General features: G+C 41.2%; 1 long non-coding RNA gene across 1 annotated transcript in view; it reads left to right on the forward strand.

The window, feature by feature from the left end:
- Positions 1-3,063: 3,063 nt before the first annotated feature.
- The window catches only part of LOC125612053, a 32,748-nt gene continuing 12,729 nt past the window's right edge, over positions 3,064-23,082 (forward strand). The window contains exons 1-4 of the long non-coding RNA XR_007342307.1: positions 3,064-3,076; positions 10,896-10,900; positions 10,932-10,941; positions 18,298-18,416. This is a non-coding gene — a long non-coding RNA (uncharacterized LOC125612053). The remainder of the gene's footprint in view (positions 3,077-10,895; positions 10,901-10,931; positions 10,942-18,297; positions 18,417-23,082) is intronic.

The following is a 23,082-nucleotide window of genomic DNA, read 5'->3' on the forward strand; positions in this document are numbered from 1 at the left end:
TGACCACATACAGTTTAAGGTCCCTGAGGGGCCCTGGGATGGCAATGGCCAATGGACAATCAGCTATATGTTAAGGGCCAGGACTTAGATTTGTGTATCACCAGCATTTGGAGAATTCTTGAAATCTTGGGTATGAGATAATCTGACAATAATTTATAAAATGTCAGAAGTATAACCAGGACAGAGTACTGGGGATGGCAACTATGGCGTTGATGGGGAAAAAGGGATTAGTGGGGAAGAGGGAGGAGAGCATTCAAGGAGATGGAAGAAAGTGAGGGGGAACCAGCAGCTCAGTAGCCCCAGGAGAAGATAAATAGTGGTCAGCACAGAGAAGAGGAATGGGAAGAAGATAAGGACCGAGGGGTTCCTCCAATTGAGCCACAAGGAAATCTCCATAATATTGGAAAGAGCGGCTGCAGTGGTGTAGTGTAGAGAGAATCCAGATGTCAGGGGGTTGAAGATCCTGGAACCTGTCTATAGAACAGGATTTACCCTACATTGCTCAGCAGCATGTAATGTCGTGAGATGAGGAAGAGAGAGCTGCAAGAGAAGATGACTATGCTTGGAGAACGAGGTTTTTGTTAGGAAGTATAATACTTCTAGGTGATGACAAGGTGCAGCATGTGACCAAGGGGATGAGGATCCCGAGCTATAAGAAGAGCAAAAGTCATGAGAGATGAGGAGTTGGAGACTTTAAGACATAGAATGTGCTAACCACAGGAACACCAAGTGGTCCAGTATGATGGCAGTATTTCCCCTGGAAGCCTGTGAGTCAGGAGCCAGAATTCTCCATGAATGCTGGGGAAGTTAGCAGATGGCAGTACAAAGAAAGGAACCTCAAAGAAGAGGGAAGGTCTAATGAGGCAGTGAGGGAGGAAAGATAATGCTATCTTTGTGAGGTAATAGGTGGGCTATGAAAATCAGTTGGCTTCTCTCAAGAGGTAATCAAAGAGCCAGGAATGGTAGCCACATGCCTGTAATCCCAGTAGCTCAGGAGGCTGAGGCAGGAGGATCTCAAGTCCAAAGCCAGCCTCAGCAATTTTGTGAGGCCCTAAGCAACTCAGAGACCCTGCCTCTAAAAAAATACAAAAAAAGGGGGACTGGGGATGGGATTGTGGCTCAGTAGTAGAGCACTTGCTGGGCATGTGTGAGGCACTGGGTTGGATTCTCAGCATCACATACCAATAAATAAATAATTTTTTAAAAATGGGGGCGCTGAGGTTGTAGCTCAGCAGTACAGTGCTTGCCTAGCACGTGTGAGACCATGAGTTTGATCCTGAGCACTACACAAAAATAAATAAATAAAATAAGGATATAGTGTCCAACAACAACAAAAATACAAAAAAGGGCTGGGAATGTGGCTCAGTGGTTGAGTACTCCTGAGTTCAATCCCCAGTATCCCCCTCCCGGCTAAAGAACACACAAGACAAAAAAAAAAAAGGGAAGTAATCAAAGGAGCAAGATAGGGTGGCATGTACCTATAATCCCAGCTACTTGGGAAACTGAGGCAGGAGGATTGCAACTTCGAGGCCAGTCTCAGCAAATTAGCAAGACCCTGTCTCAAAATTTTTAAAAAGTGCTGGGGAGGGGCTGGGGATGTGGCTCAAGCGGTAGCGCGCTCGCCTGGCATGCATGCGGCCCGGGTTCGATCCTCAGCACCACATACAAACAAAGATGTTATGTCTGCCAAAAACTAATAAATAAATATTAAAAAAAAAAAAGTGCTGGGGATGTAACTCAGTGATAGAGTGTCTGCCTAGAATGTATGAAGTCCTGGGTTTGATCCCCAGCAAATGCAAATATGTATGTGTGTGTGTGTGTGTGTGTGTATATCTATCTATCTATCTATCTATCTATTTGTATGTATGTACATACAAATATACATATATATGTATATATGTATAATGGCTATAATGTCGCCATTGCATACATGGTTCATCATTGACTGTATATGTATGTATATATGTATATGTGTGTATAGTGTGTGTATATGTGTGTATATATATATGTATATATGTGTGTGTGTATATATATATATATATATATATATATTTTTTTTTTTTAATAAGAGGTGAGCAAAGAAAGCCATGTGAGGTAGAATGGGAGGAGGCTCCTTTCTATAAGTGAATCAAGCTCAGGAAGCTGTAGTAGTGATTGTAGTAGTGGCAGAACAGAAGGCAGCATCAGCCCAAGAGTACAGGAAAGAGTACTGACTTGTATTTGGGGAATCAGGCTGGATGATAGGGAGGAAGCACAGTGGGACTCATTGACCAGGGATTGAAGGACACCGGTTTGAAGGGGCTTCCATGCAGTACAAACTAAAGCCATCGGCTATGTCTGCAGATAGGTATGCACCAGATTCCCAGCAGAAATTTGGTGCTACATTTGAGAGTCTCTACAGGGCCTTCCCTTGGTGACAGGTAATTAGACCTGAGTCAGAACAGGAGAGGTGGATATGCTTTTGTCACAGATCCTGTGACTGGCCTTCCAACCATTCACATGATCTTCTCTTTAAGGAGCACATGCTGTTCAGGTAGAATTGACTTTGCTTCGAGCTCCAGCAGTGTGTCCTGAACCAGGCAGAGAATTTTCATCCCCCAAGCCAAGTAATTGATTCAGGGAAAGACCTAAGGCGATCCTCCCTTCTCTCAGTGTTGGCTTTTCTCTGGCTACAGGAGTTGCTTTGGGGTAGGCATATGACAGAAACTGACTCAAACAGATTGAAGCCCAGCAATCAATCTTCAGGGAAGTTATAGAGTAAGGATGTGTAATCTGGAAAAAACAAAACAAAACAAAAAACTACAGCCATTTCTATCCCCACAAGGGAACCAGCTTGTATTACCCAGGGTGCTCCAGAGAAACAGAAGCAACAGGATATATCCATAGATATTTACAATCATGCATCTTTTAATGATGAGGACATACTCTGAGAAATGCATCCTAAGGTGATTTCATCATTGAGAAACATCATAGAGTGTACTTGAATAAACCCAGATGGCTATAATGTCGCCATTGCATACATGGTTCATCATTGACTGAAACATTGTTATGCAGCACATGGATGAATAGGAGATTTGTTACGGGCATTAGCTTGCAGGATTATGGAGGCCAAGAAGTCCCACCATAAGCCATTTGCAACCCAGGAAAGCTGGAGTATACATTCAGTCCAAGTCCAAGGGAACAAGACCCAGGGGAGTTGATAGCATAAATCCTGGAGTCTGAAGGCCTGAGAACCAAGAGCTCCAATGTCCAAAAGCAGAAAGCAGATGTTCCAACTGAAACAGAGAAAGCAATCTGTTCTCTTCTACCTTTTGTTCTATCCAGGCTCTCAATGAATTGGAAATGCCCACCTATGTTGGTGAGTGTAATAACTTTGTGTGTATGTGTGTATCAGGGGGTTACTAGATATTGAACCCAGGGCTACTCTACCACTACATCCCCAGTCTTTTTTATTTTTTGAGATGGGGTCTTGCTAAGTTGTCTAGGCTGGACTCGAACTTGCAATCCTCCTGCCCCAGCCTCCCAAGTAGCTTGGAATACAGATATGAGTCACCAGGCCCAGCTAGAGGGAAATCTTCTTTACTCAGTTTACAGATTTAAATTTGAATCTATTTCAGAAACCTCCTTACAGACACACAAAAAATTAATGATTTAACTGTACATGCACACCTATAATCCCAGCTACTTAGGAGACTGAGGCAGGAGTATTGAAAGTTCAAGGCCAACTGTAAGCATGCATGAGGCCTGGGTTCAATCCCTAGACTGCTAATTAATTAATTAATTAACTACCAGTCATTTGGGCATCTTTTAACCCAGTCAAGTTGACATGTAAAATTAATCACCACACAGCCTCAGGACAAAGCCAGCATTCACAGAAGGGCAGAGCTGACAGAGTCAGGAGAAATTAAGTCCCTTAAGATGTTGGGAAGCTCTGGATCAAATCATTGCTTCTAGACTCCCCCCCACCCATTAAGACAATAGATGTGCTTTCTTAGTTATACTAGTTTGAATTGGGTTTTCTGTTACTTTGCTTTACCTGAGGCATCCCAATTGTGAGAAATTATATTAGGGTTCCCTTTGTCCCATTAACTCTCTTGCCCCATCTACTAGGTCAATGTGTGTTTGGCCCAGATTCTGAAATTAGAGCTGGATGTAAATATGAACCAGGCGGCTAATCTTCTCTGTCAGAGAATATTTGGCTTTCAGCCCCTATCTTGGTGACTAGCCATGTACTGATATTTTCTAGACTCTTTTTCACAATCACTCCTGCTTTCTTAGTAATCTACCGAAGTTAGTTCTCTGCCAATAAGAATATTTACTCTTGTCTCTGATCTTTAGCACATGGTTATTGGCTGCATTTCCTTCCCCTTCTCATTCATTCAGCCACTATTTATCAAGTATCTACCACATGGAAGGCACTGTTCTGGACACTGGGGACACATCAGTGAACAAAACTAACAATTCTACCATCAGGAGTTACAGACCTATGTTCTAAACAATAAACAAAATAAATAAGTGAAATATATGTAACTAGCTAGTGATAAAGTAGAAAATCCAGAGCTGGGAGGTTTTTTTGTGTGTTTACTTTAGATAGGCTGAGTAGAGAAGAAGGCCTCGCTGTGAAAGTGGCTTTGTCTTTTGTGCAGAAATCTGAACAAACTGAGGCATGGACCACACATGAGTGTGGAGCAGAACAGCATTCCTGGCAGACAGAAAAGTCCAGTGGTCTTGAGGTGGCATGTGTCTGATGTATTTTAGGAATAGTAAGGAAGCCAGTCTAACCCAGAGGAGAGGTGAAGGGAAGAACACGAAGTCAGGTTGTGGGAGGCCAACCTTACGGGTGACTGAGTTACACTCCCCAGCTGGGTGCTGAGGTGCTCAGTCACAGAAATGGGTGTGTCTTGCTACAGCCCCATGGGTGAAGCTATGCTCACCTGTTCCTTTGTAATATAACCCCTTGCCCTGTGTAGGATAGAATCTTCCATGGAAGTGCCTTGTGTATGTCCCCTCCTCTTACTGTGCCCTTGGGTGTGGCCTGCCCAGGTGTCAGTCAACCTGCTGACAGGGGACATCATGAAGATAGACTCAGCCCCCTGAAACCTGACCCCTTGCCTCATTTGAATAGCTTCTCCTCAATAAAAGGGGTCAGCGCGTGCTCTCGCTCTCTTTCTGCAGACCCTTAAGGTCAGAGGAGCCATCACAGCGACCCCAAAGAAAAAGGTATTTGTGTCTCTTGTGTGGTTATTTCGTGCAGCCCAGTTAGCCCAGTTTAACTAGAGTGACCCCTGAGCCTTTTAGTCAAGAGAACAGAAACCCGGCATCAGGTGATGGGTGATGGGTGATGGGTTGCCTGGGGCCCTAGGGCACATGAGCACTTTAACTTTTCCATCCAATAAATGAGGAAAGTTTGAAGTACTGGATTGCCAAGAACTGACTTACCTTTTATAAGCAATAGAATAGTAATCAGTCTGAAGGAGCATGCCTGTAATCCCAACTGCTCAGGAGGCTGAGGCAGGAGGATCAAAAGTTTGAGGCCATTGTGGGCAACTTAGTGAGATCCTGTCTCAAAATAAAAAACAAAGAGGACTAGGGATGTAGCTCAGCTGTAAAGTACCTCTGAGTTTAATTCCTCCACTAAAGAGAGAGAGGGAGAAAAAGAGGAGAGGGGAGTGAAGAATGAATCCAAGCTTTTGTACTGAGCAAATGAAAAATTTGACTTGTTATTAACTGTTAGAGAAACATGGTGTGTGTGTGTGTGTGTGTGTGTGTGTGTTTTGGGGCGGGCACATGGAGAACAAGTGATCAGTGTGGATATTCAAATTTGAGATGCCTTTTAGACATCTAAGTGGAGAGGTCAAGGAGACAGAAGGATCTTGGAGAGTGGAGTTCAGAGGTTAGGGTTGGAATTTATTTGAGGATTATTAGAACAGTAGTGGTATTTAGTCACACACTAAATTGACACACTCAAGGCATTTTTTACTTTTACTTTAATGACCCTTTCCCTGAACTATGGCACTACTTTAATTCATACCTTCAGATATTTTATTTAGAAAAAAACTAACGCATGGTGAAAATGATGTTTTGCATCTAGAAGACTTTAACTTTGGGGAGAGGTTGGGGTAAGGCCATATTTTTGAAGTGTCACCTCCATTGATGCTAGATTTTATTTATTTAGCTAAGATAAAATAACATTTGACCGTAACTCTTCAGTATAATGAATTCATTATTGTCTTTATATATATAAAAAGTAAGTTAATTAATTTTTTTTCAAAGTATTACGGTTAAAAGGGAATCAACTTGTGCTCTACTAGTCATATGCTCTTGCCCAAGGGCCATGGTACTTTTCTGTTCTCTCTGCCTGGAGCACTCTTTCCATAGGTTGAATGAAATTTGCTCCCTCACTTCCTTCATTTCTCAGCTCAGATATCTTTTCATGACTAACTCTCTATGCTGACTAACCAGATTCCACCAGCATGTCTCATTCATTTTTCTATTTCTCTTCTTAGCCTTACCACCATGTTGCAATGTGTATATTTGCTTGTTTACTTTCCTCCATTATAAGGCAAGATTAAAGTCATGTTTGACCTGGGGTAGGAACTGCTGAATAGCAATTTACTGAATAAATGAAGATCATCTTATTGTCATTCTAAAGAATTGTATGGTCCTAGCATCTCGGGAGGCTGAGGCAAGAAGATCAAGAGTTTAAAGCCAGTCTCAGTAATGGCCAGGAGCTAGGCAACACAGTGAGACCCTGTCTCTAAATAAAATAAAAAATAGGGCTAGGGACGTGGTTCAGTGGTTGAGTGCCCCTGAGTTCAATCCCCAGTACCAAAAAAAAAAAAAAAAATTGTGTGGTGACTTTATTTTACCACTTCGTTTTATTTGTTTTGTGATGCTGGGGATCCATCCAATCCAGGGCCTCTTGCGAGCGTTCTACCACTGGGCTCCACCCCCAGCCCTACCAGTTTATTAATATTATGCATTATAATTTTAAAACGTCTTTGCCACCTCAGTAGATGTCATTAACTATGTTAGAGTTATAAGTTTAAACTTTCTGATTATCAAGAACAATGAGTATTTCCCCATGCACTGGGGTACTATTTTATTTCTTCTCATGAATTACCTACTTATCTTCTGTAAGGATTAGTACTTTGATGGTTCCTATATTTAAATGAACTTTCATATATTTGAGATATTATCTGCTTACTCTTTGAAGACATTTTTCTTAAGCTATTGTCTTTTTAAAATTCTGTCCAGTTTTTACATTTTTGAATGTTGATTTCCTTTGCAGTTTCTCTCATTGTTTCAAAGATTTGAGTATGCTGCCATTTACCCTTAAACATAACTGTTACTATTTGGTATGGTGTGTCTATAACATGTTTACCATTTTAATCTATTTGGAGTTTATTTTGATGGTAGAACTTGAATTTTTTTTTCCCTCCAAATTTTCATTCATTTACCCGAGCATTCCTGACAGAGTTAATCCTTCCTTACTGCCATGTTTGGGAATATTACTTCACTAAGTGTCTCGTCAGGATTATATATATCTATTTGTTCAGTCGCATTCCTTTCAGTTGACCTCAGCTTCTATTTTTGGCTTTTGGTTTAGTTACAGTCCTTCAGTGCCAAAGGAACATCTCGCCCCCTGCAGGCGGCTGATTCCCCCAGATCTGGGAAACCTGGGGCAAGGATACCCACCCACCGGGCTGCTCACATCCTGGTCTCTATCTTCCAACCCCGGGTGAACAGTGGACGTGCTGCTCCATCACTGCAGGATGATTTGTATGGGTCCACCGTCCCCACCCACGCCCTTTATTTTGGCTGTACTGGGGATTGAAATTGAACCCAGGGCCTTACGCATGCTAGACAAGGGCCACTGAGACACACGTAACCCCAGTCCTCTTTGACTAGTCTCCTTCTGCCCAAGTTTCCTAAAGTCTCGAGGTTTCCGGGCCCCGTAACTCCAGTATGGGGTAGGGCCGTCGGGCCTCTACCCGGTGGTTGGGTAGGCTCTGCCCCTTCCGACTCTCTTCTTTGGATTTTTCCACCTCCCTGGCCCCGATGCACCAGGTCCACTCTGCACGAACCACACCGGGCGGTAGCGCGCAGTCCTAGCGATCAGTCCTTAACATCACGGCTTTGCGTCGCTGGTCGGGATCGGTTCTGGGCGCTGACTGCTGCCTATGCTGAAATTGCTTTCCAAGCCTGCTTGCTCATCCCTACCTCCTCCCAAGGTCCCCCTACCCTCTTTGCACACCACTCACTGTACCTCCTCCTACCGAGGGTTCACTGCTGAAAGTGTTGCAAGGGACACAGTAGTTCGACTACAAAAAACGCAACGTTTTATGTGTACAACTGATGTGCGCACACCTATTGTGTGCCAGATACTCCAGCCTGGAAGAGTAGCGTATGGAGCCAGCAACTAGAGCCAGGTTTGGGGGCTAACGTCGAAATCAGGTTGACAGCGTCCAGGATGGGTGGAAAGGGCGCTGTGAGGTGTTTTGGGGACTACTGTCCTGGAGACGTCGGTGATGGGCAGTAGGCTGGACAATGCGCCCCTGTCCTCGCCATCTCCCCATTCCTCCGCGGTCCTGACAGTAAAGCGGGTGCTTGTGGGGAACCGAGGCCTTGAGGGCCTTGCGCCGGGGGGCGCCAGAGGGAGCCCGCGGCCAGGGAGTTCCGCGTAGAGGCGCTGGGACCGCCACCCGCGCCTGCGCCCTGGGGCTGCATCCAGGCACTCACCTTAAGGGACCCGGTGACTGCGCTTCACGCCCGGGTCACGCTGATTACTCTTTGGATAATGCTAACACTCCATATCTGGAAACCCCGGTCATAATTGGAGAACAAATCTTAAATAAAGGTGAATCAACCAACTGCTGCACACACACACTGGACTAAGGGACCTTTTAAACAAGTTTCTCAGCCCTGTGTAAGCGTTTAGTGTCCCTTTGGAGAAGGTACATGACAACGAATCTCTGAATTTAGTATTTCTTTTAAATTAATTTGTATTTATTCATTACTATTAACAGACTCGAAAAATCTCGCAGAGGCCGGACACACTGTATGTAAGGCATTGTATTTAGAGGTCCTTAATGGGTATGGAGACAACTAGGACGGATATAGGACTCAGGAAGTCCATGAAACCTCAAAAATTTCCGGCTTTTTGAGCTGTTGTGCAGTTTTCCTCGTAAGAAGTTTCATAGTTTTATGATGACCAGAGTTCAGAACCTTAGTTAATAAATATTGCTCTGAAATAAATTCTAGAGGACAGCATGTTAACTGAAATGAGCCAGACTCAGGGTCGAGTGTTTTCTCTCACGTGAGGAAGCTAGAGCAAAGAAAGCGGGTGGAGGGGTAGCGGAAAGGTTTGTGTGGGGCGGAGGAGGAAGGAGTGAAGATATCTTAAATATAGAGGGCAGATCCATGGAATAGAAAGAAACTGATGGGGAGGGAGGGAGAGACGCGAAACTGGAGGCATTGTGGAATTAACTTGACCAAATTTTGCTATGTGCATGTATAAATATACCACAGTGAATTCCACCTTTGTATATATCTACAAAGCACCAATTAAAAAAAAAATAGAAGGAAATAAATAGAAGACCAATAGAAAAGGAAATGGGAATGGGGGAGGGGAGAGGGGAGGCAGAGAGGAGGCACGGGCCGAAACGAAGCAAACTAAATTTCATATATGTATGATTATGTCTAAATGAACAAAACTATTATGATAACTATAATGCACTTATAAAAACATAAAAAACAATACTAGCAGGTTTATGGATTCAGAACTGTGCACCGAGTCTGCCTGGGGCCCTGGAATCTGGCATCAGCTGGGGAATTTGATTCTCCATCTAGGGTCACTTGAGTCTACACTTGACCTTCCTTCCTTAAAGAATACCCCTCCCCTCACCCCACCCTACAAAAACTTTAGGGGCACAGTTGGTTTCCTTTTAAAGCCAAGTTAGGTTCAAGCAGATATACTTCTGCATTTCTGAGCTTAAATAGAAATAGCTCTCTGGTGGTTTTTTCCCCCCCGTTAGTCATGCAAACCTCTATGCCTTGCTTACCACTGGGTTTCAGCCTCCAGGGCAGCTCTTCTGTACAGGCTTGTCTCAGGACCCCTCATCACCTCCGCACCCAGGAGTCCCTGGGGGAACTTGGGTGCTTACTTCACTGGGCTGGGATTTTCCTCAGCCAGTCACTCAGGGAGTTAAAACGTGTTCCTTTTATGGAAAAAAAATAACACAGGTTATTTTTGTGAAGAAAAAAATTATAAAGCCACCCATAGACAGCACAATAACTGTTTTTAATATCAGCTCTTCTATGTATACACATTTTGGATTGCTGTGATTATGATAGTACAGTAACTACTTTTCTGTAACATACCATAATTGTTTTACAGTCTTCATAGTTAGTGGTTTTAATGACTGTATACTTTTCTATCCTACAGGCACACTTCATCATTTCCCTGGTTGTACATTTGCATAGGTTCTAGGTTATTGTGTGTGTGTGTGGTAGTGGTAGTGTTGTGCCATGAATGTTGTGTTCAGAGAGTTCACACAGGTTTCTTCTTTTCCCAGGTCAATTTCTAGTGTCATGATAAACTCTCAAGCTACAGAGACGCCAAGTTTGCTTTACTCATTCATCCAGCAAATATTCAATTAATGTTAACTATATTCCAATATTGGCCCAAGCACTAAGGATACAGAAGTGAACAAAGATTCTGCTACTAGGGAGCTTGCATGGTAAGGGAGACTAGATGATGTGTTTTTTGTTTGTTTGGCAAGTAGTGAAAAAAAGATCTTTTTGATAAATTAACATTTTGAACAGAAAAATGAAGGAAGTGAAGGAACAACCATTTTTCAAATCTGGAAAAAGTGATTTCTGGGCAGAGGAAGCACAAGTACAAGTGTAGAGGCACTAGTAGAAGCCAGTGTGACAGGAGTGGAGTGAGCCAGGACAAATGAAGGGGATGTGCCTAGAGAGATAAGTTGTCCATGATAGGGCCCACATCCTGGGGGGGGAGCCTACAGAATTTTACTCTAAGATGAGGAATCATTAAAAGGTTTTGAGCTGTGACTTAATTCTTAAAGGAATCAACTTGGTAATTGTGGGGAACAGACTGAGTTTGGAGGTTGTTACAGTAATCCAGGCAAGAGATGATGTGGTGCTTTGGAGCAGGCACAGTGGTGAAGATGGTAAGGATGGCCTCAGGATGGATTCAGAAAGATCTTAGTGGTTTGAATGTGAAGTTTGAAAGGGAAGAGCATCAAGATTGCTTTTATGGTTTAGGTAGGATGTTGTTTTTTTGTGTGTGTTTTGTGAAGGGAGGCAGGGTATAAGAAATTTAGCTTTGGACAGATTAAACCAAAGATGCCTGTTAGGCTGGAGTTATAGCTCAGTGGTAGAGTGCTTGCCTAGCATGTGTGAGGCACTGGGTTCCATCCTCAGCACCATATACAAATAAATAAAATAAAGGTATTGTGTACATCTACAACTAAAAACAAAAAACATGTATATTAGAAACTAAATGAGTAAATCACTTTGGATTTAAGAGTTTGAAGTTTTAGACTGGGTGTTGTGTTACACACTTATAATCCCAGTGACTAGGGTCAAGGGGCTGAGGCAGGAGGATTGCAAGGCTGAAGCCAACCTCAGCAACATAGCAAGACCCTGTCTCGAAATAAAAAAATAAAAAGGAATAGGGATGTAGCTCAGAGGTAAAGCACCCCTGGATTCAATCCCCAATACAGACTAAAAAAAAAAAGAAAGAGACAGTTTGAAGTTTAGCTGAGAATCAGAGTTGACTTTGGAGATGTCCATGAAGATAGGATATTTAAAGCATGAGATGACATGAGATCAGTCATTTATCCAGCTACTTACTTAACAGCTTCTAATGCCTAAAAGACAAGCCAAGCTCAACATGTCCAAAACCGAACATCTGATCTTAACTCCCCCAATGTTTCTACCCTCAGACTCCCCTATTTCAATTGATGATAGCACCATTCATTCATTGCTCAGAAAAAAAAAAAAACCTAGGAGTCAGAATTTATTTTTTCTCTCACCTCCCACATCCAATCTGTCAGAAAAGTCCTGTTGAATCTGTTTTCAAAATATATCCAGGATGTAATCCAAACATCCCCCACCCCACCCCACAGTGCTAGGGATTGATCCCAGGGCCTTGTGCATGTGAGGCAAGCACTCTACCAACTTAGCTATATCCCCAGCCCCCAAACACTTTTTTTTTTAACCACTTTTTTCTGCTACCATCCTGATCAGAGCTGCCATTAGTTATTTCTCAGTTGGGTTACTGCAGTAGCCACTTTACAATTTCTTCTGCTTCTGCAACTGCACCCCCCACCCCCACCAGCCTGTTCTTTGCAACCTCCAACAGGTGGCTGTTTCATTCTGAATAAAAGACAAAGTCTTTATAATGACTTACACCATCTGACTGGAGCCTCTACCTATGGCTTGTCTTCTGCTGTTCTCTTTATCCTTCACTTTGCTCCAACAACTTGGGTCTCCTGTCTCAAACATGCCAGACATACTCCTGCCTCTATTCCTTCACTGTCCTAAGATCTTGCTCCTCTGACTGCTCATGACCACTCAATTTACTATGCAATACTTTTCACCCTTACTCCTGCTCCTGCTTTCTCTGCCCGATCTTTTTCCTTTTATATGACTTCTTACCTAATAACATATGACAGAGTATTTACCTGAAAGTGAGCGCTTCAAGAGCAGGAATCCTAGTTTTATTTGTCTTTTTTGTTTACTTGTGTGCCCCAAGTACTCTCAACAGAGCCTGGAATGTAGCAGGTGCTTGATAAATGTTTGCTGAATGAATGGATAATTGAAAGTAGGACTTTATGAAATGAGTCTGATGGCCTTAAAGGCAGATTGTAAAGATAAGGCTGAAATATGGGCATAAGGGAAGAGGCCAGGAGTAGACATAATGCAAAGACTCATTCTGGGCTGGGTGAAGGGTATAGATAAGAAAATTACAAGTGCTGAACCAAATAACTACATGGTTTGAACCAAGGTAGGGAATGGAAAATATCTTATTTATTTATTTATTTGTTGTTGTTTTTATGTTGAAAGTGTTGTGCACTAAAAAAAAAAAAATAAAAAAGTGTTGTGCACTGAACCCAGGGGTGCTTTACCACAGAGCTACAGCCCCAGCCCTTTTTATTTTTATGTTTTATTTTGACACAGGGACTTGCTTAGGGACTTGCTAAATTGCTAAGACTGGCCTCAAAATTTCAATCTCCTGCCTCAGCCTCTGGAGTTGCTGGGGTTACAGGTGCGCACCACTGCACTTGGCTACTATGACAGTCTTAAAAAACTGGAAGTTACAGAAACCGTGTAGTTATTTGTTAGTTAACTGATTCATTCAATCATCTATGCAGTATTCCCTTCACTTATAATATGGAAAATCCAAGAGTATCAATGTTCCACCCAGACAGAGACCTGAATTAAAGGTTGAAATATTTAGGTGGATGGAAGAAGAGGTGGGAAAAATGAAGTGAGTTGTCTGGTGTTCCTCCAACATACACTGCTCTTTTGCTGCCCATTAGCTCTATCCCAGTAGCCCTGGGTCAAGGAAGGCACAAATGGAGGGTTAAAGCTCCAAAGCCTCCCAGACAGTTGCATAGGGCAGCTGTGTAGGCTGAGACCAACTTGGTCTTCTCTTCCTTTCTTCATCTGCTGTGAAATGTCTGAGGCCAGTCAAGTCCTGAGGTGGGACACATTGGCAAGTGCAAGCGGTACTGGGAAGCTCTACCAATTAGACCAGTTAGAGATTCATCTGGATCAACCAGCAGATGTTGCAAATATGCAAGTCCTGAGGACTGAGATGGGTGGCGTTATAGTTTGAATATGTCCCCTAATGTTCCTGTTTTGGAACCCTAATCCCCAAATTCATATGTTCATAGTATATGGAAGTGGAACTTTTGAGAGATAAGTAGGCTGAGATGAGGTCATGAGTGTGGGGTCCCTATGAGGGTATTAGCGGCTTCATAAGAAGAGGAAGAGACACTTGAGCTAGCACTCTTGCAGTTTCACCACATGATGCCCTCTGTCATGTGATGACAGAAATATGGCCCTCATGGATGCAAGTAAATGCCAGCACCATGCTCTTGGACTTAACAGCTTCTAGAACTTTAAGCCCAAAACTTCTATTTTTTTTTATGAGTTACCCTGTTGCAGGTAATTTGCTGTAGCAACAGAAAACAGACTAAGACAGCTAAAAATGTATCTTATAGAATCTAAATCCCATGACAACTTAATACCCTATGTCTATTTAAAAAAATGATCTCTTAAAGTTGGAATTTTGTGTCTTTTTCTCCTTGAACTTGCGAAATTTATTGTAGTTCTCACTACAGAATTTTATCCTGATGTAATATGTTTTTATCTTTGAAAGTCCTTTATTGATTACATATTATTCTTTGAATGAATTGAAATTTAAAAGTATTATTTTCTACGACAATAAAGTTATAGGTGCTAAATTTTTCTGGATTGAATTATGATTATTGTTGGAACACATTGATGGAAATAATATAAATGTCTTATGATTATGATGAAAAAGATTTTTTTTGTACCAGGGATTGAACCCAGGGGCACTCAACCACATCCCTAGCCCTTTATATTTTTAATTTTGAGACAGGGTCTCAACTAAATTGCTTAGGGCCTTGCTAAATTGTTGAGACTGGCTTTGAATTTTCAATCCTCCTGACTCAGGCTCTCAAGCTGCTGGGATTATAGGCAGTACCACTGTGGTCAGCATGAATTAAAAACTAAAAATAATTTTAAAATATGAAAAACAAAATATTAGTGAAAATGTTTCTCTTCATGAGATAGATGGGCTTGTGTTTTTTTTTTTTTAGTTCATGTATTAGTGATTAAATATTACCTTGTTCATATAAACAGATAAGATGGAAGGAATTCAGTTATTACAGATATTTTCAATTATTTGAACCCTTTCTGTTATATACCAAAATCACATAGCAAAGTATTACTAAAAATTAATTTTAACAACTTATTAGCTGACAATTCAATTTTCAGTTTCGTTGAAAGTAAAAGAATTGAAAACCACTTCTCTTTTAAAATCATTTGTTACCCAGTTAGACTTTTTCACTCATCAATTTCCGAAAAGCATATCAAGAAAGGCCTTACCAAGATTAAACAAATATTACTTATGTCTTCAATTCTTTCATGTAGAGATAGCTTCTTTAATCCAACATACTCAGAAAGAGAAATGTAAAAATATTAATTTTAATATGACTTGCCAACATAATTTGTTTAAAAAATGCCTTATTTTACTATGGGCTTTAAATAGAATTTGATAAAACCTTGGAGCTGCAGAATTGACTCAGTTTAGGAAAATTTGTGCCATATAATCAAATTGGCAATAATCAACCTAATTTTCAAATTAATTAGCCAGTCAGCCTTCCGTTTTCAACTTCAATAAACATATTGTGTTTCCTGGTCCTGAGTCTGAATTCTGGTTCTAGATTAAATATCTAAGTGAGGCAGAGAGCCCTGCCCCAAGTTTGTGCCTGGAGGATAAAAGTTGCTACGCTGGCATTTCTTATTGATCTCTTTGTTTTTCCCTCATAGGATTCTGTCTCTGAAGCAATGCATTCTTGCATAGTAATCTGGAGATGGGAGGGATAAAGCTTTTCATTTTTCCTTGGTTTCATTCTAGAACATGTCTAACAGCTCAGTGGACCAAATCACCCAGTTCACGAGGAGATGCTTCAAACTTAACAAAAATATATATAAAGCAGGAAAAGATAAGACTCAGGGTAAGAGAACTATGGGAGGTGGGGATGAAGTGGGGAAGTTCTGGGGAGTGATATTTGTCAAATTATATTGCTACATTGTGTATTGTGTACATGTCCAAGTATGTAACAACAAATCCCATTAGTAGCTACACCTACAATGCACCAATAACAAATGTGGGAAAAATATACCATTATCACCATCCCCCCCCCAAAAAAAATAAGACAGTCTCAGGATAAGTGAGAGATGAGAGATGTGCCTTTTTTTTGTAAAGAGGATGAAGAATATGAAAGGGGAGGTGAGAAAGGACAACAGCCATGATAGTAGACACTAAAAGGGCAACCTTTGATCAGTTATAGGCAAAAGATCAATCTAATCACATGAATCCTTAAATATGACCAGATACTTTTCTCTAGCAAGAGTCAGAGATGCAATAAAGGAGTAAAGCAGAAAGAATAGATACAATTAAAGGGTAAGCCAGAGAGATTTAAAGTGTTGGAAGACTTCCATGCACTGGCTGTTTGGAAGAGGGAGGGGGTAGCTTGACAGAATGCCTCTGGCTTTAATAAGCTGCCATAGTGTCATTTGACACTCAGCAAGGAAACCTCATCCCTACAACCACAGGGAATAAATTCTACCAACAACCAGAATGAATTTAGAGGCAGATTTATCTCCAAGATCTCAAGAAAGGAATGCAGTCCCACTAACACATTGATTTCAACCTTTGTGCAGCTAAATGGACAACCTATCTGAGGCATGCTGTACCTGGACTTCTGACCTGCAGAACTATGAGATCACAACTTGCTGTTGTTTTCAGCAACTGAGTCTGGGATAATTTGTTATGGCAGCGGTAGAAAATGAATACACCATGCTACAATTATTTTACTTTGTTATATTATTTTTTTTAAAGAGAGAGAGAGAGAGAGCACGAGAGAGAGAATATTAATATTTATTTATTTATTTATTTTTGCGGACACAACATCTTTGTTTGTATGTGGTGCTGAGGATCGAACCCGGGCCGAATGCATGCCAGGCGAGCGCGCTACCGCTTGAGCCACACCCCCAGCCCCTGTTATATTATTTTTTTAAAATATTTTTTTAGTTGTAGTTGGACAAAAATACCTTTATTTTGTTTATTTATTTTTATGTGGTGCTGAGGATCGAACTCAGCGCCTTGCACATGCTAGGCAAGTGCTCTACCGCTGAGCCCTAGCCCCAGCCCCTACTTTGTTATATTCTAAGATCATTTTATTACTGTTGATCAGCCCCCTCCTGCCTTTATTTGCAATTGAGATTTTTCTAGTGTGTCATCATAATCATCCCTGTGTAGGTCCTCAGTTTTCTTGTTCTTCTTTTCTTTTTTAACAGGGCTGCTCCAATTTGACTGCGCATAGCACCAGAACCACATAGGCTTGTGGTGGGGCCTGAGGATGTGCATTTGGCACAAGTTTTCAACAATCTAATGCTGCTGGTCCAGGGTCCCCGCTTGAAGAACCACTGCTTTGTTATAATCATCCTGATCATCAGGGCACCTGCAACCAAGGAGCTGGGTGTTGCTCAAGGAAAATCACCCAACCCCACTGACTGCTTTCACTTAAATTCATGATTACAGATTCTAAAGGAGCCCTCAGTAACTGCCTGGCTGTCCTTTTCAATTTCCCTAGTAAAGTCCCTTTGTCTATTCTGTACTCTGTCCTCTCTCTGTCTTGCCTACTCTTCAATTTCAGCAGATAACCTCACCTCCCACACTTCAGTGAGGAACTAGAGTAGAGGCCAGGAAATAGGAACTCTCTTCCCAATGGTGCTTGAGGCTCCTCTGACTTTCCTCCTGTTACAAGGGAAAGACAGATTTCTGTCTGTCACCAGTCAGTCTCCCCTTTGCTCTGCATCCCATCAGCCTCACCTTTTTTTTTTTGTTTTTTTTAAAGAGAGAGTATGAGAGAGAGAGAATTTTTTCAATATTTATTTTCTAGTTTTCGGTGGACACAACATCTTTGTTTGTATGTGGTGCTGAGGATCAAACCCGGACCGCACGCATGCCAGGCAAGCGCGCTACCGCTTGAGCCACATCCCCAGCCCAAGCCTCACCTTTCTTAGAGCTTTGCTTCTTCAATCACTCCTTCCTTCTAATGCTATTAATGTATGTGTTGATTGGGATTGTTCCCCTCATCCCCACCTTTAACCTGCTCTTGGCCCTGTATTCCCTTCCAGCCACCATTCCATTTCTCTGCTCCCATTTACAAAAATTCTTGAAAAAGTTGTTGACTCACCATGTTACCTCATTTCCCTTTTGCTCTTAAAAAAAGTATGTGGAGTCGGGTGTGGTGGCTCACACTTTTTTTTAAAATTAATTAATTAATTTTTATTATTAGTTGTTCAAAACATTACAAAGCTCTTGATAGGGCGATCTGGCTGCAACATCTGTCACCCCATTGATCACCAGGGTTGATTTGGCTGATCTGGCTGGCTAGGTGGGTGTCCCCTTCCTCCCTCATTGCTCCATGTGCGTCCCTCCCGAAGCTGCAGCTGCGTGCTCTTTGGAAGAGGACGACCTTCCCCGATAGAGGAGGACCTTTCTTTGGTCAAGGGTATACGAGTAGCTGCGCTCCCCTGCTAGAACCTCCAAACAAGCTCTCAAGGTGGCTCACACTTGTAATCCCAGGGCTCAGGAGGCTGAAGCAGGAGGCTTGATAGTTCAAAGCCAGCCTCAGCAAAAGTGAGGGGCTAAGCAACTCAGTGAGACCCTGTCTCTAAACAAAATACAAAAAAGGTCTGGGGATGTGGCTCAGTGGTTGAGTGCCCCTAAGTTCAATCCCTGGAATACCCCCAAAATATGTGAAATAGATATTTATTGAATAGTAAATATTACATAAGATACTTGATATTTGTTGGATGTTGTCCTGTGGTCCCTGTCTTCATGGAGTTCATGGACAGAACTACATATGGCCTGCAGCTAGTGACAAGTGTTGTGCGGAAAGCAGGGTTTTGTGAATCAGGACATTCAAGAAATTCATACTGAGTACCCACAATACACCAGGAACAGTTCTAAGCACTGGTAATACAATACAATGTAATACAATAGTGAAGAAAGAGATGAAGGCTCCTGTCCTCCTGTCCTGGAATTTGTATTCTAGGGGAAGGATATAAGAAATAGGAAACAACAATAAAAAGTAAAACATGTATATTAGCTGGTGATCCATGCTTTAAAGAAAAATAAAGCAAAGGGAGTTAAGGAGTACGACCTGTAATTTTGAATAGGGGACTTCCTTGTGCGAACATCTGGGGAAGAACATTCCAGGCAGAGAAAACAATGGGAACAAAGACCTCAGGGCAGAGCATTCCTGGCTGTTTTGGAGTGATAGAAGAAAAGGAGGCCAGTCTGCTTGGAGGTAGGGAAGAAAGGGGAAGGAGCAAAGGAGACCAACCAGGGCCAGAGAGAGGCCAGACTGTGTGGGACAGAGGTTGGCAAACTTTTCTCTCCAAATGCCAGATAGTAAATATTTTAAGCTTTGTAGGCCACATATGGTCTCTGTTACATATTCTTTTTCTTTTCTTCTCATTAAAAAAAAAATAATTTAAAGAATAATGTTCATTAAAAAAAAAATTGGCCTGGGGACATAGCTTAGTTGGTAGAGTGCTTACCTCACATGCACAAGGCCCTGGGTTCAATCTCCAGCAACACACACTCAAACACACACACACACACATTTAAAAAAATTATTACACTTAAAAATGGTAAAATCAGGAGGGGAGGAGTAGAGGGGATAGGAAGGGCAGCAGAATAGAATAGACAATATGATTGATGTATGTACATTCCATTTTTGTATTATATATCAAAATACATTCTGCTGTCATGTATGACTAAAAAAAATAAAAATAAATTGTATGGTTTAAAAAAAAGTGGTAAAATCATCTTTTCTCCAGCAGTACAAGAATTTGACCTTACTGTCACCCCTGGGAACTTATAGGCCACTGTAAAGGTTTTGGTTTTACTATGGAATGAGAAGAATTGGAGGATTCTGAGCACAGGGGTAATATGACCTCTTTTACATTTTTTCTTTTAAAAATTTTTATTGGTATATTATAGTTATACATAATTCATTTGTGAGATTCATTATGCCATATTCATACATACCCATAACATAATTTGATTAATTTCATTCCTTACTATCTTCCCTTCCCCTCGTCTCTTCCCCCTCTGATCAGCTTGTTCTACTGTACTGATCTTCCTTCTATTATTATCAATATAATTAGTACATTATAATTAAGTATATATTTTGTTTGTTTTTTGTTTTTGGTGCCAGGGATTGAACCCAGGGCTTTGTGCATGCAAGGCAAGCACCCTACCAACTAAGCTACATCCCCAGCCATAATATATATATATATATATATATATATATATAATTTTATTTTTTTTAAGAGAAATTCATCTGTTGTAATAAGAATAGGCTGAAGGGGATGGTTATCAAGTAGTCAGGTTACGTTATATATTTTGGTATAATAAACTATCCTATAATTTAAGGGTTTAAAAGACAAACTTTATACTAATATTCATGGTTGTGTGGGTAGGAATTCTGATGGAGCACAGGAAGACCAATTTGTCTCTCTGTACTACCCAATTTCTGCTTGGCCTGGAATGTCCAACATGATTTCTTCAGTCACATGAATGGCACCTTAGCCAGGATAGCTTAAGCAGGTGGTGGTGGGTTGCAGCAGCTCTCTTGTGGTCATGTGTTTGGACGGTTTTGCTCTTGGTTCGATTCCTCAGTTTACCTTCAGGTGGTCTCCTAGTGTGTCCCTCTCTATGTGACCTCTCCAACAGGGTAGCTAGACTTCCTACATGGCTGTACAAAGCTCCCGTCAGGGTGCAGATGGAAGGCCTTCTAAGGCTTAGGCTCATCACTGGCAAGCATCAATTTTACTCATTCTTTTATGTTAGAGTAGGTTATAGGGCCAGCCCAGACTTGAGGCAAGGGGGCCACTCAAAGACATGAATACAGGGGCTGTATTGTTCATTGGCTGGAGTGAGGGGGGCAATCACAATGACAGTCCAATACCACTGAACTGAAAACTTGCTCAGTGATGTAGGCAAGATGTGCTGGTAGTTTGGATTAGTGTGCTAGCAATGGAGATGGTGAGCATTCACTTGTTTATGGATATATTTTCAAGGTAAATTTGAGAGGATTTGCTTATAGTGTTGAATTTTAATGTGGGAAAGAAGAGTCAGGGATGACTCTGAGGTTTTCAGATGGAGTACCTGGAAGAGTAAGGAGGACTAAGGGAGGAATAGGCTTAGGGGGACCATCAGGAATTCAGATGTGGAATTTCAAGTTCGAAATTTCTTTTGGCTACAGAGAACATGTGGTTCTGGAGAGACTTGATACAAATATGTAATTTATAAGCAGTGTATAGACGGTATTTAAAGCCACAAGAGAATATTACTGAGGCGGCCTGAAAGCAAGAAAGGGAAATTTCCAGGTGCCAGAAACCAAAAAAGGAGACCAAAGATAGGATGGTGAGCAGAATCCAAAGCTAGGACAGGATAGTTCTCAGGCACCAAGCATAGGAGTTATGTTGACATGGCATCAGGAGATGAAGTGCTGACCCTGATAAGCCTTAAAGCTGGAATGAATGCCTATCATAAAGAATTAGTCCATTAAATTCCAGCATAATGAATAAAAACTGGTGTTCTATAAAAAAATTCCATAACATTGTAGACAATGAGATTCTGTTTCTAAGACTTCTCCAGGGAGATAGTTTTTTTTTTTTTTTTTTTTTAATAAGAACCTAAAAGATCAGAACGCATTTGAAATCTACACTTTCTCATGGAATACCAGAAGACAAAGGAGAAATGTTTCAATGTACTGAGAAAAAGTAGCTGGTGGTATTCTTCTGTAATTCCAGCTACTCAGGAAACTGAGGTAGGATTCAAGTTCAAGGCCAACCTGGGAGACTTACTTGGACCCTGTTTCAAAATTGAAAACAAAACAAAACCCAAGGAAAACTCATTTTCAACTTGGAATTCTCACCCTACAAAGCTATCATGTGAGGGAAGAAAAAGTATTTTCAGACATACAGTCTTAAAAAATTAAAGCACTCTCAGGATATGATAAGAGAATTTACCATACTGAAACATGGAGATAAACCAAGAGGGAGGAGGAAGGGGAACCCAGGAAACCAGGTATTCACCACAAGGAAGAAGTGACGGAAATCCCCAGCAGAATGAAGGGAGAATCCAAGATGATGATGTCCCACAGCCTTAGAGTACAGACAGTCCGTAACAGAGCAAGTTAGAAGGCTCCAGAGAGACTACTTCAAGTAGGTGACAACAATAGATAATGAAAATAAACATTCTTGAGATTTACACAGCTGACGGAGAGCTTGACTACATTACCTATGTATACAGAAATCTAAACATATGAAAACCTGGACAAAATTTCCCTAGGGAAGACAAAACTAAACTAAAAAATTGCCAGTTGATTGATTTCAGAGACATTAAAATGTAAACAATGGACTGGGGTTGTGGCTCAGCAGTAAAGTGCTCGACTAGTGCATACGAGGCCCTGGGTTCGATCCTCAGCACCACATAAATAAATAAATAAATAAAACAAAGGTATAGTGTCCAACTACAACTAAAAAAATAAATATTAAAAAAATTAGAATAAAAATCCTAGCTGGGTGCAGTGCAATTTGCCTATAATCCTAGGCTGAGGAAGGAGGATCCCAAGAGGGAGACCAGCAATTTAGCAAAGCCCTAAGCAATTTAGCAAGATCCTTCTTCAAAATAAAACACAAAAAAAGGCCTGGGGGAAGAAAAAAAAAACCCAAAAAGTTCTGGGGATGTATATCAGTGGAAAATCACCCCTGGGTTCAATCTCCAGAGCAAAACAATAACAAGACCATTTTGTGGTTCATTTCGTAAGAAGCCTGTGATAAGAGTCACTTAGTTTTTTTTTTTTTTTTTTCAGTTTTCGGTGGACACAACATCTTTGTTTGTATGTGGTGCTGAGGATCAAACCCAGGACGCATGCATGCCGGGCAAGCGCACTACCGCTTGAGCCACATCCCCAGCCCAAGAGTCACTTAGTTTTTACATGTTGAAACTTTTTTTCCTCTTACAGTGGTGTTGGGGATGGAGCCTGGGGCCTGAAGCATGCTAGGCAAGTGAGCTACTTTTCTAGTCCCTGAAAAAAAAAATTGTTTTTTAAAATCCTTGTAACACTTTTGAGGTTAATTAGGCTGAGTATATATATATATATATATATATATATATATATATATATTTTTTTTTTTTTTTTTTTTTTT

This window comes from Marmota marmota, unplaced genomic scaffold (genome assembly GCF_001458135.2).
Source record: "Marmota marmota marmota unplaced genomic scaffold, marMar, whole genome shotgun sequence".
Taxonomy (NCBI): Eukaryota; Metazoa; Chordata; class Mammalia; order Rodentia; family Sciuridae; genus Marmota; species Marmota marmota.